We start from the raw sequence: 17,407 nt of genomic DNA, 5'->3' as shown, positions 1-17,407 counted from the left end.
CTTAAGTAGCATCAAAGTTGATGAACTGATTGGCTCTCTACAAATCTTTGAGATGGTTATAAATGGTGGATCTGAAAAGAAGAACAAAAGTATAGCCTTTGTATCCAACATTAGAGAAGATGAAGATCAATGTGAGAAGCATACTAAAGAAAGACTCTCAGATGGTATAACTGTCATTGACAAAGCCTTGAGGAGATTGGGCAGAAGATCAAGGACAAATGTCAAAGACAAAGGGTCATACATTTTCAAGAACATTGGTTTCCAGTGTAAGAATAGAAATGAATACAAACCAAGCAAAGGAAAAGGAATACAATGTCATTAATGTAAAGGTTTTGGTCACATTAAAGCTGAGTGTCACACTTTTTAAAAGAAATAAAAAAAGAGAATGTCAACTATAACACCCTAATCCCCGACTCAACATCTAATAAGATAATTCAAATAAAAATCTACAATTAGAGTGTCACGCATGCTTCACCATACCATAGAAGCATCAACACAACATAGTCATTGATAAATAAGCAGCGGAAAATTAATAAGTTCAACGTATAAGTCTCAACATAAAAAAAAACTCCAACATAAGTAAGATATAAAACAAATAAAGAATGAAAAGCTCATCCTCAGTGCTACATGTAGGATCAAGCGCTTACCACTGCGCTAAAAGCAATTGCTGTTAGTGAGGGTGTAACTTTATTTCCTTATAGTATGAGCCCTCAGGGGCTGCACCTAAAGCGAGGTTTGTAAGCTCCCTCTAAGCGCCATGGGTTAGGATGTTAAGCCCATTCGAATCCCTAAGGGTGACGCTGGATTTATTTATCCAACAATCTCCCCCCCAGTGTCAGCCGGGGGGATTCGAACCCATGACCATGCTCTGATACCACTTGTAGGATCAAGCGCTTACCACTGCGCTAAAAGCAATTGCTGTTAGTGAGGGTGTAACTTTATTTCCTTATAGTATGAGCCCTCAGGGGCTGCACCTAAAGCGAGGTTTGTAAGCTCCCTCTAAGCGCCATGGGTTAGGATGTTAAGCTCATTCGAATCCCTAAGGGTGACGCTGGATTTATTTATCCAACACTACATATCAGAGTGACTCCTCTAAGACCCAATGATAAAAGCTAAAGAGGCATCGATACCATCCTCTAACTCAAGTAGCTATTATTATACTTGATTGTTTGTACTTAAAAGGAGTACAGATGCCACAACAACAAGAAAGGGTAAGAATATACCTTACAAATATTTATGGTGAAAATTAACAACAGGATGGTAAATAAAAACAACAACAAGTATAGTATTCTCACAAAAACACGATTACAATCCAATTTTTAATGCAAATGCTAATATACCAACTCCTTCATCAATTGCATGTGGTGCCGAGTTTTTGGGGTCAAAGGTTTGTTATTGATTCTCCATGTCTTTGGTTCCTCGTGCACTGTGTCCTTCTCTAGACATGAGACTATCATGGTTCCTCTCTGAACCTGACCTCACTAGGCCAAAGTCCTACCTAACTCCAAAATATATGCATGCATGATCATGTATAGTAAATAGGCATGCAACTCAAGCAATTAATAAAATAATCATAAAAAATCATCATCAAAATAGGTTCCCTTCTTGAATCAAGCTTTCCAATAATCAGACCTCAATTTAATCCCATTGGATTACTAATTTCAAAAAATATTTTTTTTTGCCATTAAACAACCATCACTGTAATGTCATCGGATTACTCATCTCAAAATAGGATTCATTAAATAATTATATTTCATCATCAAATTGAGGAAAGGTATATTATTACTCGATAATTCTAAAATCAACAAAATTGCTCAGAAAGTCTCAAAAAAATTATATTGATTATAACTCAACAGAGTTTTCAAAAAACTAAAAAACAACTCAATGACAACTCTTAACTCTCAATATGACTCTAGTGTGTCCAAAATGCTCTAAGGTGTTCAAAATTTTCCCTATTGACAACTTTCACAAGAGATAACTCTATTAGACTCTAAGGGGTTGCAGTTTCACTCAAAACTACTCAGAAATATGTAATTCACGTAACACTCTAAACACATCAAACTAACTCATTGAGCACATTAGAGTCAACTCAGCCATTTCAGACTCATCTCTAAACATGTAAGCAACTCAAAATACAACACTAACTCACTACTCTAAACATATTTGAACTCAAATTCAACACTAGACATGTTAATAACTCTAAACTCAAAATAACTTAACTCTCTTAACTTAATCAACTTTAAAATATATCACAAACTCAATTTTAAGTTATTTATAATTATGTTTAATTCCTTAAATTGCTAAAGGGTTTTCCAAAACTCTAGACATAACTCTAAAATTGTCTCACTTTAAAGTAGTACAAAAAATTATAGACTTATGATAAAACTATGAAACTCTCCTGTTTGAAATTTCTTTAAACCATCTTTCAAATGCACTTAACTCCATCTCATGTGGAGTTAAGAAACTTCAGCTCTATTCATTTCAGTTTAGTCATATCGCGATAAGTCATACACATGCTCTAAAAAAGAATGTACGACTTCAAAGTAGTATGAAATGTTATATAATCATGATAACATTATGAAACTCTAAAGTTTAAAATATCATAAACCCTCTTTATAACACAACTGACATCACCCTAAACAGTCTTATGAAACTCAAGTTACACGTGAAACATGATGACCAACACATGACTGAAATTGACTACACTTGTGATATAAAAACCAACGAATTTCTACTGTTATAACACTCATACACTCAATTTCCTCACTTCTAAGTAAAGATTATTACGTTAACTTTCTAACACAATTGACGCCACCTCAAACAAACTTACGAAACGCAAGTTATGCATGGAATAAGACGATCAATCCCCTTTTATGTCTACCTGTGATTTTCTGCGTTTTCCTATTTTCGATTTTTCGATAAAAAATCCAGTTTTTCTTATTTTTTGATTTTTTGGAAAATTATCGATCATATAATTTTATAAAAATTGGGATTTACAAAAATTGGGAAAATCACATAAATACATTGAACTCCTATCACAACTCACATCAACACATCTAATAACGACATATTACAACAATATATGTCAATCAACAACAAATGATATTACCGTGACCATAGGGAATTTATCCCAAATCTCATTTGGTCATCTCATCAACACACATACAAGAAAAACATTTATTTATCTATGCCAATAGGGTTTTGCCCAACCCTTATTTGGCCAAACACACTACACATAGAAACAATAATTTCATTATTCAATCGATGTTAATGGATTTTTCCTAAACCCTATTTGGCCTAACATTGAAGAAAGAACTAAAACCACGCGTGGTGTTAATGGGAGGGTAAAAGTCATTCACCATCCTGACTGCCTAATAATCACCCATAGATAAAGCAATTCACTCATTACCTCTAAATTTAGTTTTTCCTTTTTCTACGGTCGGTTTCCAAAGCCTTGTGCAATCTCAATTCCCATAATTTGCTGCTTCTCAACGTTTCTAATTTTCTTTCACGTAAACCTAGCTAGTTTCTCCTTTTATAATATATAATAACATAACTTATCCAAAATCTCAATTGGGCTTACATCATCACACTCACACCCTCAAATAAATCAGACGCTCATATTTTATTCCAAAAAGTATCTTTTCTAAATAAAATAGAACACTTTATTTTATTTAAATAAAATTTCAATTAAATAAATATTTTAAAAAAATCCTCAAAAGTGTGAATTATTCCTAATAATTCTATTTTCTTCAATTATTATTAAATAAATAAAAATATCTAATTATCTCTAATAATTCAAATAAACTTTATTTCATTTTCCCCTCTCAACTCTATAATCCTAGTAATTATTAAATTACTAAAATACACCTATGATCCGCTGTCGCGCGCGGATCAAAACGAGTAATTTTGTAAAAACGTAATACAGCGACAATTAAACTCGGATATCATCTCAAGGATTCTTGTTTGTAATAATTAAACGTAATCGAATGGGGGGGTTGATTTGGTGTTCAATTACAAAAATGCAGAAAATAAGTGATTATGAAAAGTGATTATTTGAATAAGCTGAAACGAATCTACCCACTATATCATCTTCCGACTTATCATTGATCCCTATAAAATTCCAATTCCCTAAACGAGTCTGATCCTATTCGATTACAAAAGCTACTGACAAGCGCAATAACAATTATACGAAGTCTGTCTCTGAATTCCGAGTAAAGCAAACGGATTAAAACTATTGCGGATTAAGCAAACGCAATATGATCGAACGCGATAATGCAAAAGCTACACTAATCACGAAATTGATTCAAAAGCAGACAACAATCAAATTAAAGAATTCTATCATGTAAAAACAATTAAATTAAGCAAGTAATTGTGATTATAGATATAATTCAAAGGAACAGATTAATGAAAAATTATAAAAGAACCTCAAAGTGGCATCTGATTACAGTGAATTGATTCTTGGGAAATTAGTTCACCATAGTCATTCTTTGCAAGCTCTCAAATTCGTACATGAACCGTGATTTTCCCGTTCCTCCCTCCAATGGTGTACGGCTACTAGGTATATGGAAAATAAGGAATTTGGTTTACAACCCAACTGGGTCGAAAATATAACCCAGACCCACAACATGACCCAACACTAAAATAAAATTCTAATGCTGTAACTTGAAACGAAATTCTGGAATTTTGAGCTCCGAATCTGACTTCGGCTCCAACACGAAAGTCGTAGCTCTCTCTCTTAGCTTTCCGGCGATTTTTAGAACGCCTCAAACGGATTCCCGGAACTCCAGTTATGATCGTTTCCGCGCAGACTGCTAAAGCTGAAAAATAAGTGCGAAAATTAAATTAAACTAAAAATAAAATAAAATATGAAAACATAATAAAATATAAAAATAAACAAAATAAAATAAAGAAATGCCTAAGTAAAAAGTAGGAGAATTGTGCATAAATATGCACTTATCAAATTCCCCCGGACTTGAACTTTTGCACTCCGAGCAAAATTGAAATAAAACAAAGAAAGCACACACACATCAATAGCTACTCATTCCAGGCTACAAGTCTTCTTCGGTTAAGTTTGCATTGATAGGTACTAATCTTGCACACTAAGGATATTGTAAGAACACTAATCCACAGTTATGCAGACATAAACCTCCTGAATACACAAATCAACTCGAATCATATTATTATACTAAAGCCTAACTTACTCATCCTTCTTTTGCCCTTTTTCATTCAGGCGCAATCACATTAAGCCCGTTATCTCCACACACTCATAGCAAGGCGACCGGTTAGTGACTCTGATCCTTTTCTGCACGGGGTTCTGGTACTTAAGTGGCATAACCTTTTACTTACTCACTTGTAATTGCGGGGGATCGGACCGTAATTCGCCCTACCAAGTTCAGCACCAGAAACCGCTGAACCAACTAACAACGAGTCAAAAACTTTTTTTTTGAAGGTTCTACAACCGTTGAGTTAAGTGACCGGGTGAGGGTCACCAAACTTAGAAGGTGCATTCCTTTATTTTTTTCTTTTTTCTTTTCTTTTTCGGAACACTCACTTATATTCATCGACTTCCCTGTGTAGAGTGTGTGTGAGATGGTGCTGACTGCTGAAATAAACTATTCAAGAGCTATAAGAAAAATGAGAACTCAAGGCTATGTCATAACAAGTATTCAAAATGATTTTCATATTCAGGAGATTTAAGGTGTTAAAACGATACCGATCTTGTGAACTTTTCCCAAGTCTCTACAAACCAACCTCAAATTATTCTATAGCCTAAAACTTTCAACAAAAATACAATTTTTTTAGAAAGAAAACAAAAACAAAACAAAACAAAGAACAAAAACAAATAAAATAAAGTATTCCCTCCCCCACACTTAAAATATGCATTGTCCTCAATGAAAGAAACAAACATAAAATAAGAGGGAGAAGATAGAGGAAAGAACACACCCGAGTAGTCAAGGAGGATAGGTGATCACATAAGCAGCCTTTCCCAAAGAGATATATTCTACATTTTCTTCTTCCAAAGTGGGGTTGTCATGGAATAACTTTGGGTAATGTCCATTGAACTTGAAATTTTTATTAGTATCTTCGCATTTTATTCCAGGATCAAAGAATCTTCTAAAAGTAAAAGTGTCAAATGGACACGTGAAGGTGATCTGATCTGGAATGTCAGCTAATGTCCAACCAAATGCCTTTTTATGCTTCCTTAAAACCTGCAAAAGCTTATTTTCTTGATCGAAATCAAGGTTAGAAGAAATTATAGCCGGTAGTTTTTCATTCATCTGTAAATAAGCATATGTCATATTTTCAGGAAGTTGCTTCAGCTCGAGGGAAGATGGCTGCTCAATAGAAGGAGTGTTTGGGGAAATCGGGATGTCAAGAGCTTTATCTACATGAACAACTTTATTTACAACCTCATTTGCAGTAAGAATATCAACTTGCAAGGCAGCCTCAATTTCAGCACAAACAGAGCAAATTTTAGTTTCAGTACAAATATCACAAGAATAAACATCATCAAAACCAGACAATGATGGAAAATCAGATGCAAATAAATCACTACAAGTATCATCAACAATTTCAGAAATCAAATCTATTTGAAAAATAGAATGTTCTTCCAAGGGTTGTTGGTTTGATCCTTGAGCTTGCTGCATGACATTCACCAAAGTGGCAAGCTGCCCAATCTGTGTTTGCAAAGTCTTTAAAGTAGAATCTACTTGTTGTTGAAACTGGAGATTATTTGCAGCCATTTGTTTGACAATATCTTCTAGTGAAGGTCCAGAGCACACAACCTCAAATTCCTTCAGATGTTCATGCGGATCCTCACCTGCAAGACCACTAAACCTTGGAAACAAGTGTATTAAACCAGATTTCAATTCAAAATGAGTGTCAGCTTCAGGATATTCAATACACATGCCATTATAATTCACATCAGGGACAACTAACTGCCTTAAAGTTCTTTGGTCAGCCATAGTCAAAAACAAACACAATGAAGGAAAACGATTAAAATAAAATTAGAAAAATAAACTAACACCGAAATTAATCTAATGACGTTAATTAAGAATTTTGAGAATTTTTTCAGATTTTTTTAAAACTACCAAAACCGAAAATAAATCATAAAAAATAGAAAAATAAGGAATTTCGGTTTTTTAGGGTGGCATCCTCTATTTATTCCATAAATAGAGGCTTTTGATTACTGATTTTTTCTTAATTAATCGACAAAAGATCAAAATAATCTGAGACAATTTGTTTAAAAACAGATTTTTTTCCCTAAACCGCAAAAAGAAGACCAATACGTAAGTTGGACGAAACTGCGAGGAAACTAGGACCTATACGCTTAGACACTAAACCTATGACTCTAAAAACGATTAAAAGAAACAAGAATCCCCGGCAACGGCGCCAATTTGATTCGCTGTCGCGCGCGGATCAAAACGAGTAATTTTGTAAAAACGTAATACAGCGACAATTAAACTCGGATATCGTCTCAAGGATTCTTGTTTGTAATAATTAAACGTAATCGAATGGGGGGGTTGATTTGGTGTTCAATTACAAAAATGCAGAAAATAAGTGATTATGAAAAGTGATTATTTGAATAAGCTGAAACGAATATACCCACTATATCATCTTCCGACTTATCATTGATCCCTATAAAATTCCAATTCCCTAAACGAGTCTGATCCTATTCGATTACAAAAGCTACTGACAAGCGCAATAACAATTATACGAAGTCTGTCCCTGAATTCCGAGTAAAGCAAACGGATTAAAACTATTGCGGATTAAGCAAACGCAATATGATCGAACGCGATAATGCAAAAGCTACACTAATCACGAAATTGATTCAAAAGCAGACAACAATCAAATTAAAGAATTCTATCATGTAAAAACAATTAAATTAAGCAAGTAATTGTGATTATAGATATAATTCAAAGGAACAGATTAATGGAAAATTATAAAAGAACCTCAAAGTGGCATCTGATTACAGTGAATTGATTCTTGGGAAATTAGTTCACCATAGTCATTCTTTGCAAGCTCTCAAATTCGTACATGAACCGTGATTTTCCCGTTCCTCCCTCCAATGGTGTACGGCTACTAGGTATATGGAAAATAAGGAATTTGGTTTACAACCCAACTGGGTCGAAAATATAACCCAGACCCACAACATGACCCAACACTAAAATAAAATTCTAATGCTGTAACTTGAAACGAAATTCTGGAATTTTGAGCTCCGAATCTGACTTCGGCTCCAACACGAAAGTCGTAGCTCTCTCTCTTAGCTTTCCGGCGATTTTTAGAACGCCTCAAACGGATTCCCGGAACTCCAGTTATGATCGTTTCCGCGCAGACTGCTAAAGCTGAAAAATAAGTGCGAAAATTAAATTAAACTAAAAATAAAATAAAATATGAAAACATAATAAAATATAAAAATAAACAAAATAAAATAAAGAAATGCCTAAGTAAAAAGTAGGAGAATTGTGCATAAATATGCACTTATCAAATAAAAATATCTAATTATCTCTAATAATTCAAATAAACTTTATTTCATTTCCCCCTCTCAACTCTATAATCCTAGTAATTATTAAATTACTAAAATACCCCTAAAACTCCCAAAGCGCCAAAATAAGACACATAAACGCTCAAATAATTAAATAAAATAGTAATTTAAAAATTTGGGTGTTATAACTCTCTTCCAGTTAGAAAGATTTTTCCATCGAAAATCACCTGACGAAAATATATCGGGATATGATTCCTGCATCCGACTCTCCAGCTCCCATGCCACGCTTCCTCCAGCAGGTCTTCCCCAAATAACCTTCACTAAAACAATCTCTTTACCTTTAAGTTACTTCACTTCTCGATCCTCAATCCTCATAGGTGATGCCTCGACGGTTAGGTTATCCATCACTTGAACATCATCCATTTGGATTATATGAGACGTATCAGGAATATACTTCTTGAGTTGGGATACATGAAAAACATCATGCAAATTTGAAAGGGATGGTGACAAGTGTTGGAGAATTGCCATCAAAGGCGCAGCGGAATTTAAAATTTCTCCATTTAGTGATCCTTACGAATGGGCATGATCAGTGATAGAATCGTTACCTCTTGTGGCGATTCAAACCTTTGGTGCAGATCTCTGATAATGATCAAAACCTTTGATACAGATCCACGGGGCGATCACGAACGTTGAACGATGACAACGTCTCTACTCAGTCCACACGAACGGATTCCTTCAATCGCAGTGCTAGCTGTTTGTGAATGAAGGCTTTGAGTGAGAGAAAGAGAGATACGAAATTCCAACTCTTCAGTTGTGTTGTATTCCCATACAAAGCTTCTGCACAAGAGCTCTATTTATAGAACCACTTGTGTGGGCTTCAAGCCAAAAAGCCCACTTAAGTGCATTTTGGCCTATATCTCATAATATGCCAAAATCACTTAAGTACTTGGTACCTTACCATATTTCGTATTCTACTTAAGTACACCGTACCTTGCGATGTTCCTTAATTATTCTATCTCTCATCAATCCGTCCTTTGTGTGTGACCCTATAGGTTTTCGCGACGTTGACAATTATATTAAATCACACATTTAACATAATAAACAGTGAGCGGTATCTAGCAATACATCACTGCTACCCAAGTCACGAAAATGTCATGTGATCTGACAAAACCTCCTGTGATAATAATTATGTGTATAATTATCCCTTTGCCCTTATGTCTATATTGAACACAAGGTATAGACCGTGTCACCCTTGTCCAGTTCAATATTGGGCCCATAGACATTTATCATGTTACGCAGGATTGGCAAATTCCATCTAGGACACTCATGTCCCTCAGCATGCTTCGTGGAGTACTCATCAACTGTCTTTATGGTCATCCAGTTACGGATAACGTTGGATCAGTAATAAGGCACTCAACTCTACATCTAGGATCCATAGTGGTTTCAGGTCGAAGAGTGGTATACACTATTATCACCATGAGAATAACTTATGACACTTTGCATAACTTTCTATATAGTATTCTCATAGCGAGTCAATCCGGTATAAATATTACTCCTAATATTCATACCTATGTTTAAGACTTGATAACTCTTTATCCATGATCCATGAGATGTGATCATCAGTCTACAAACATAATAGTCTTAATGCTTTAATGTTATCCCACTTCACATTAAAGCTCGACTACGGATACTTTAAGAACAGTGCCCTTATGTTTAATGTGTTCTCATGATTAAGTCACACTTAATACATTAAACGGACTATCTATTCTAGGGACTTTATTAATCAACCATAATAAAGAAAATGCCTTTTATTATTAATAAATAATTCGATACAAGTACCAAAAGTATTGGCCTCTAGGGCTTACACCAACAATCTCCCACTAGCACTAGAGCCAATCAGGCATACCCCGTATGCCCATTGATCTAGTATGGCCATCATGCTTCTGCTGCGCAAGAGGCTTTGTTAGTGGGTCAGCTATATTGTCTAGTGTAGGTACTTTACATATTTTCACATCTCCTCTATCTATTATCTCTCGAATGAGATGATAACGCCTAAGTATGTGTTTGGATCGTTGGTGAGATCTAGGCTCCTTAGCTTGTGCGATAACACCATTGTTATCATAATAGAGACCAATGGGATCCACAATGCTATGGACTATGCCAAGTTTATTGATCCAAACAGCTTCCTTTGCTGCACTTAAGGCAACAATATACTTGGCCTCAGTTGTAGAATCAGCAACTGCATCTTGTGTTGAACTTTTCAACCTCACAGTGCCACCATTTACGCAAAACACATAACCAGATTGGAATCATTCATATTAAAGTGTCTCAGCACTTTGTCTATGTACTCTGACTTAGGCCAAGCATTTCATGATCTATCTCTATAGATTCTGATAGGCTGCTTCACCCAGATCCTTCATAGAAAACCATTTTCCCAACCAAGACTTTACTTGTTGCAGGGTAGGGATATCGATTCCAATGAGTAATATGTCATCTACATATAATATCAGGAATACGATCATGCTCCCACTAACCTTCTTGTAGACATAAGTCTCGTCTTCGTTCTTGATGAATCCATACAGTTTCACTGTTTCATCAAAACGAAGATTTCATGAGTAGGTCACAGGCTCATCTTGATCCATGAGTAATACATCACCTTGATCAGATATCCATATATCTCAGGTAGGTGACGTATCCTGCCTGACCTACGCTGGTCTTGTTCTACTTGAGCAGGTTGCTCTTACACAACTACTTGTGTTTCCTGCTCTAATTCCTCCATAGGTGTATCGATACTTTGTGATTCTTGAATTTCTTCAAGTTCTACTTTCCTCCCACTGATTCCTTTGGAAATAAAATCCCTTTCTAGGAAAACTCAAGTTCGAGCGACAAACACTTTGCCCTCAGAAGGATTGTAGAAATAATATCCTCTTGTTTCTTTAGGATACCCCACAAATAAGCATTTGTCAGATTTGGGCTCAAGCTTAGTTGAAATTTGTCGTTTTCACATAAACTTCGCAACCCCAAATCTTCATGTAAGACATATGTGGTCTCTTACCACTCCATATCTCATATGGTGTCTTTTCAACCTTTTGGATGGAACACGGTTAAGTGTGTAAGCTGATGTCAATGGTGTATGTCCTCAAAAGAAGTTTGGAAGATTGGTGTGACTCATCATGGATCGGACCATGTCCAACAGGGTTCGATTTCTTCTCTCAGATACACCCTTCCATTGGGATGTTCCAGGAGGAGTAAGTTGGGATAGGATCCTACACTCTTTCAGATGGTCATCAAACTCTAGGATTAAATACTCATCACTTCGATCTGATCGAAGAGTTTTAATATTCTTACCTAGTTGGTTTTAACTCGTTAGGTTTCACCCTTTTGTATTAATGTTATTAATAGGCATTTCAAGATCAATGACATATAGTCCATTGTTCATTTGTGCAGTAGCATAGAATATATCATTCAAATAAATTGAGCAACAATTGTTCTTTATGAAAAACCAAACTTGTCCAAACAAGCAATGGAAATAATATTCCTGCTAATTGCAGGTACATAATAACAGTTCTCTAACTGAATTATTAAACCACTAGGTAAAGTCACTACAAAAGTTCCTACGGCTAAAGCAGCAACCTTTGCTCCATAGCCAACTCGTAGGTCGACTTCACCTTTTGCCAAATCTCTACTCCTTTTTAGTTCCTGCACATTTGTACAAATGTGAGAACCGCATCCAGTATCTAATACTCATGATACAGAAGTAGATAAATTAATAACAAAAATACCTGAAGTTGAAGTCTCTACTCCATTCTTCTTATCTTCCAGGTACTTTGGGCAGTTCCTCTTCCAGTGTCCGATCTTACCGCAATGGAAGCAGGTGCCTTCTTTTGCTATGCCTCCACTAGGCTTCAAAGCAGCAGTGGGTCTGGGATTGGCAACTTCCTTGCCCTTCCCCTTATCACTATGCTTAGTGGGCCTTTTGTTCTGTCTCTTTCCATTTCCGATCATCAGAATGGACTTCCCTTTTGACTTCAGATTCTGCTCGGCAGTTCTTAACATGGCGAGCAGTTCAGGAAGAGATTTGTCCATATCAATCATATTGAAATTTAGGACAAATTGACTGAAACTATCTGGCAATGATTGCAAGATCAAGTCAGTTGCAAGTTCCTTTTCGAGGGGAAAACCCAATCTCTCAAGGTTTTCCACATACCCAATCATCTTGAGTACATGGGGACCTATAGGGGCTCCCTCAGCTAACTTGCTTTGAAAAAGGGCTTTTAAAACTTCAAACCTCTCATGCCTTGCTTGCTCTTGATAGAGCAACTTCAGGTGTTCGATCATATCGAACGCTGACATGTTCTCATGTTGCTTTTGCAATTCTGAGTTCATGGTAGCTAGTATGAGACAAGCAGTTTCATTGGCATCATCAACATGCTTCTTATAAGCATCTCTTTCTGCCTTGGGTGCAGAACTAGGAGGTTCCTCTTCAGGAACAGGTGTCTCCAAGACATACAGCTTTTTATCATGTTTGAGGACAATCCTCAGGTTTCGGTGCCAATCCAGAAAATTTGTCCCAGACAATTTTTCCTTATCAAGGATTGATCGCAGGATGTTGTTAGAGGTGTTTGTTGTCATGGTAATCTACATAAGGATTAATGAAAATATAAGTATCATTGACATATTCAATTAGGCCTTTAATTAAACATGCTCCCACTATTTTATTCAAAACAGATGACCCTCATCATTTGATTCGGAAAATCCCGTTGGAAGATTTTCTAGTGGGTCGAGATCCATATTTCACTTCGTTCTAAGTCCGCGTAGGCGGATTACACAAAACTAGGTTATTTTAGGTAGGAACTCCTTCCAATTGTATCTCATACAACTCTCGAAAATTTCAGTTGGGTGAATAACTCCTTATTCCAATCCATCATATGGATCATTCCCAACTCTTGCTTCTAAACATATATATAATCTTATTATAATTTGTTTAGTTAAGTTTGACCCATTGTTTTAACAGTTGGATATTACAATTATCCCATCGCACCTTACTAATATAGAACATGCACCTCGCGTAGGCGAAACCTACATTATTCGATACTAGTCTTGATGAGTGTTAAAACTTGGAGAGCTTAAAACTTAATATTTAGTTTTGAGGGAATTGCAATTTTTCTGATCTCACCGGCTTGTTTATCATATAAACCGTCTCTCACATGCATCAACATACATTCACATGCATCAACATACATACAAACAAAATCGAAACAGTTATGGCCCCTAGCGCAATTGTTCTCCCAAGCCAATCAGAGAACCTAAGCTAACCTACAACGATCTAAGCTTCTCCAAGCAAGATCTTCAAGGTTGTCCTCCTTTGGCATTGACTTCTTTGCTTTCTTCATATCATTACATTACATGAAAGAAACTCGTTTTACATACGAGGGAGTGAGATGAGAAAAGAAGTTACATTTGGGAGATTAAGAGAGAGGCACGACACGCAGGTCGTATTTTAAAACCCAAAACAAAACAAAGGAAAACTAAGGCCATAACCGATCACCACAAGACAATAATAAACACTTTATTATTATTATTATAATCAATTCCTTTAATTAATTAAAATCAAATTAAATTTCGACGACCGATCATCACATTTTAATGAACAATTCATTTAAAATCGATGTCGCTTTTCGTATCAACACTTGACACTTTTAAAGCACTGAGTTAGCCGAATGGGCGAAAATTTCCTTGCGTTAACCGGTTAACCATATGCGTTAACCGGTTAACACTGTTTTGAAATCTGAAAAAATTGTTTTCTGCCTTGCGTTAACCGGTTAACCAAATGCGTTAACCGGTTAACACTGTTTGAAAATGTCTTGGAAAACTGTTTTCCGCCTTGCGTTAACCGGTTAACCAAATGCGTTAGCCGGTTAACACTGTTTGAAAATCTTTTAGAAGATTCTTTTCTTCCTTGCGTTAACCGGTTAACCATATGCGTTAACCGGTTAACACTGTTTGAAAATCTTTAAAAAATTATTTCGCATTCCGTTAACCGGTTAACCATACGCGTTAACCGGTTAACACTATTCCAAAAGGTGTTTAGGAAGCACAACTCTTGTGCGTTCAAACCCCAATCGCATAACTCTCTGACAACACAACCCTTGTGCCGTCACTAACCCTAATGCACCAATTTCAGACCGTCAAACACGTCTCGATTGTTAATTCAGTATGATTGATCAACACGTCATTGCTTCACCATACTAATGTCGGATCAAGAAGCAAACGACCATTGATCGCTCAAAGGAAAACAATCATCGAGGTTTTGAATGAACGAAACAAGAACATTATATCGTATATAATGTATTTTGCATCAGGGTTACATATATCACATATATGTAACTTGATCGATCTCAATTTAACTTTTGATTCATTCTGTTTTAATCATATTATTACATAACAAAAACAGATATCAGATTCATGGTTTCGTAAGTGGCTCTGATACCACTGTTGGAGAATTGCCATCCAAGGCGCAGCGGAATTTAAAATTTCTCCATTTAGTGATCCTTATGAATGGGCATGATCAGTGATAGAATCGTTACCTCTTGTGGCGATTCAAACCTTTGGTGCAGATCTCTGATAATGATCAAAACCTTTGATACAGATCCACGGGGCGATCACGAACGTTGAATGATGACAACGTCTCTACTCAGTCCACACGAACGGATTCCTTCAATCGCAGTGCTAGCTGTTTGTGAATGAAGGCTTTGAGTGAGAGAAAGAGAGATACGAAATTCCAACTCTTCAGTTGTGTTGTATTCCCATACAAAGCTTCTGCACAAGAGCTCTATTTATAGAACCACTTGTGTGGGCTTCAAGCCAAAAAGCCCACTTAAGTGCATTTTGGCCTATATCTCATAATATGCCAAAATCACTTAAGTACTTGGTACCTTACCATATTTCGTATTCTACTTAAGTACACCGTACCTTGCGATGTTCCTTAATTATTCTATCTCTCATCAATCCGTCCTTTGTGTGTGACCCTATAGGTTTTCGCGACGTTGGCAATTATATTAAATCACACATTTAACATAATAAACAGTGAGCGGTATCTAGCAACACATCACTGCTACCCAAGTCACGAAAATGTCATGTGATCTGACAAAACCTCCTGTGATAATAATTATGTGTATAATTACCCCTTTGCCCTTATGTCTATATTGAACACAAGGTATAGACCGTGTCACCCTTGTCCAGTTCAATATTGGGCCCATAGACATTTATCCTGTTACGCAGGATTGGCAAATTCCATCTAGGACACTCATGTCCCTCAGCATGCTTCGTGGAGTACTCATCAACTGTCTTTATGGTCATCCAGTTACGGATAACGTTGGATCAGTAATAAGGCACTCAACTCTACATCTAGGATCCATAGTGGTTTCAGGTCGAAGAGTGGTATACACTATTATCACCATGAGAATAACTTATGACACTTTGCATAACTTTCTATATAGTATTCTCATAGCGGGTCAATCCGGTATAAATATTACTCCTAATATTCATACCTATGTTTAAGACTTGATAACTCTTTATCCATGATCCATGAGATGTGATCATCAGTCTACAAACATAATAGTCTTAATGCTTTAATGTTATCCCACTTCACATTAAAGCTCGACTACGGATACTTTAAGAACAGTGCCCTTATGTTTAATGTGTTCTCATGATTAAGTCACACTTAATACATTAAACGGACTATCTATTCTAGGGACTTTATTAATCAACCATAATAAAGAAAATTCCTGAAATTCTAGTTATCAGACTTTGGATGTCACACTGGTTGTTAAGACATCCAATTCTGCACAGACAGGGATTATGCAGAACTTAACAGTAAGTGCAGTAAATAACACAAGTAATTGTTCACCCAGTTCAGTCCAACATGACCTACATCTGGGGGCTACCAAGCCAGGGAGGAAATCCACTATTAGTAGTATCAATTCAAAGCTAAACTCACCCGTTTACAACTTATCACTTAATCCCTACCCAATGCAATTTCAATCTTAACCTAAGATCAGAGTTCCTACTCACTCCCCCTCAATCACCTCAGTGATATTAAAGACACTTTGAAGTCACACTTCAAAAACAACTCTTGATTATGCTTCACAGCTTAAATCAAGATACACAGCACTCACGCTTAAAAACTTTGAGTGACACAACACTTACAACTCAATGAACACCCTATGCCAAAGCAATCATCTACTTGATAATGGCTTGGCTTACAAGATACGTCTAATACAAGACTCACAAAATACAGCAGTGAAGTATGATGGACACACTGACTCTTCACGCTTCAAAATCCCCGAAACTGAATAAAGGAATGCCTTCCTTTTTATATTGCAGCACCTGGGCTTTTGCACCTGTATTTTCCTGAATTTTAGGTCACACAAGTTCCCTCAAATTCAACATTTAGGTTGCTAACAAATAGGCTATTTGTTAGGTTCATTGAATGTAGCTTGGTTGTTGATTTCCTGGATTTTCTCTCAGCTGTTGAATCCCTAAAGAATAGCCTGAGAAAAAGCTGAAACAGAAAACTGAACAACCTACAATTTAGCATATGCTGTCAGGCACGAATGTCACGACATTCAGCTTGACATCAAGGTCCATATGCTGAGTCTGTTTTTCCAGAAAACAGACTGTACAATTTGCTGACCTGTACATGATCAAAATGACCATACTACAGTAACAACTTACATTAATAAATGTCAAAGTGTCCAACTTAACATTTATACATTTGGCCTTGAGTTAGTTCTGTTATTCTCTTGAAGAACAAACTAAGTTTTATGCTGAAGTATAGCAGAACACCACTCTGCCTAATCTTCAGTAGCTGCTGTCAATGATGAATGTCACAACATCCAGTTTGACATTCAGTCAGTA

The sequence above is a fragment of the Lathyrus oleraceus genome, chromosome 5 (genome assembly GCF_024323335.1).
Source record: "Lathyrus oleraceus cultivar Zhongwan6 chromosome 5, CAAS_Psat_ZW6_1.0, whole genome shotgun sequence".
In the NCBI taxonomy this organism is placed as follows: domain Eukaryota; kingdom Viridiplantae; phylum Streptophyta; class Magnoliopsida; order Fabales; family Fabaceae; genus Lathyrus; species Lathyrus oleraceus.
This window is presented reverse-complemented; position numbering follows the sequence as displayed.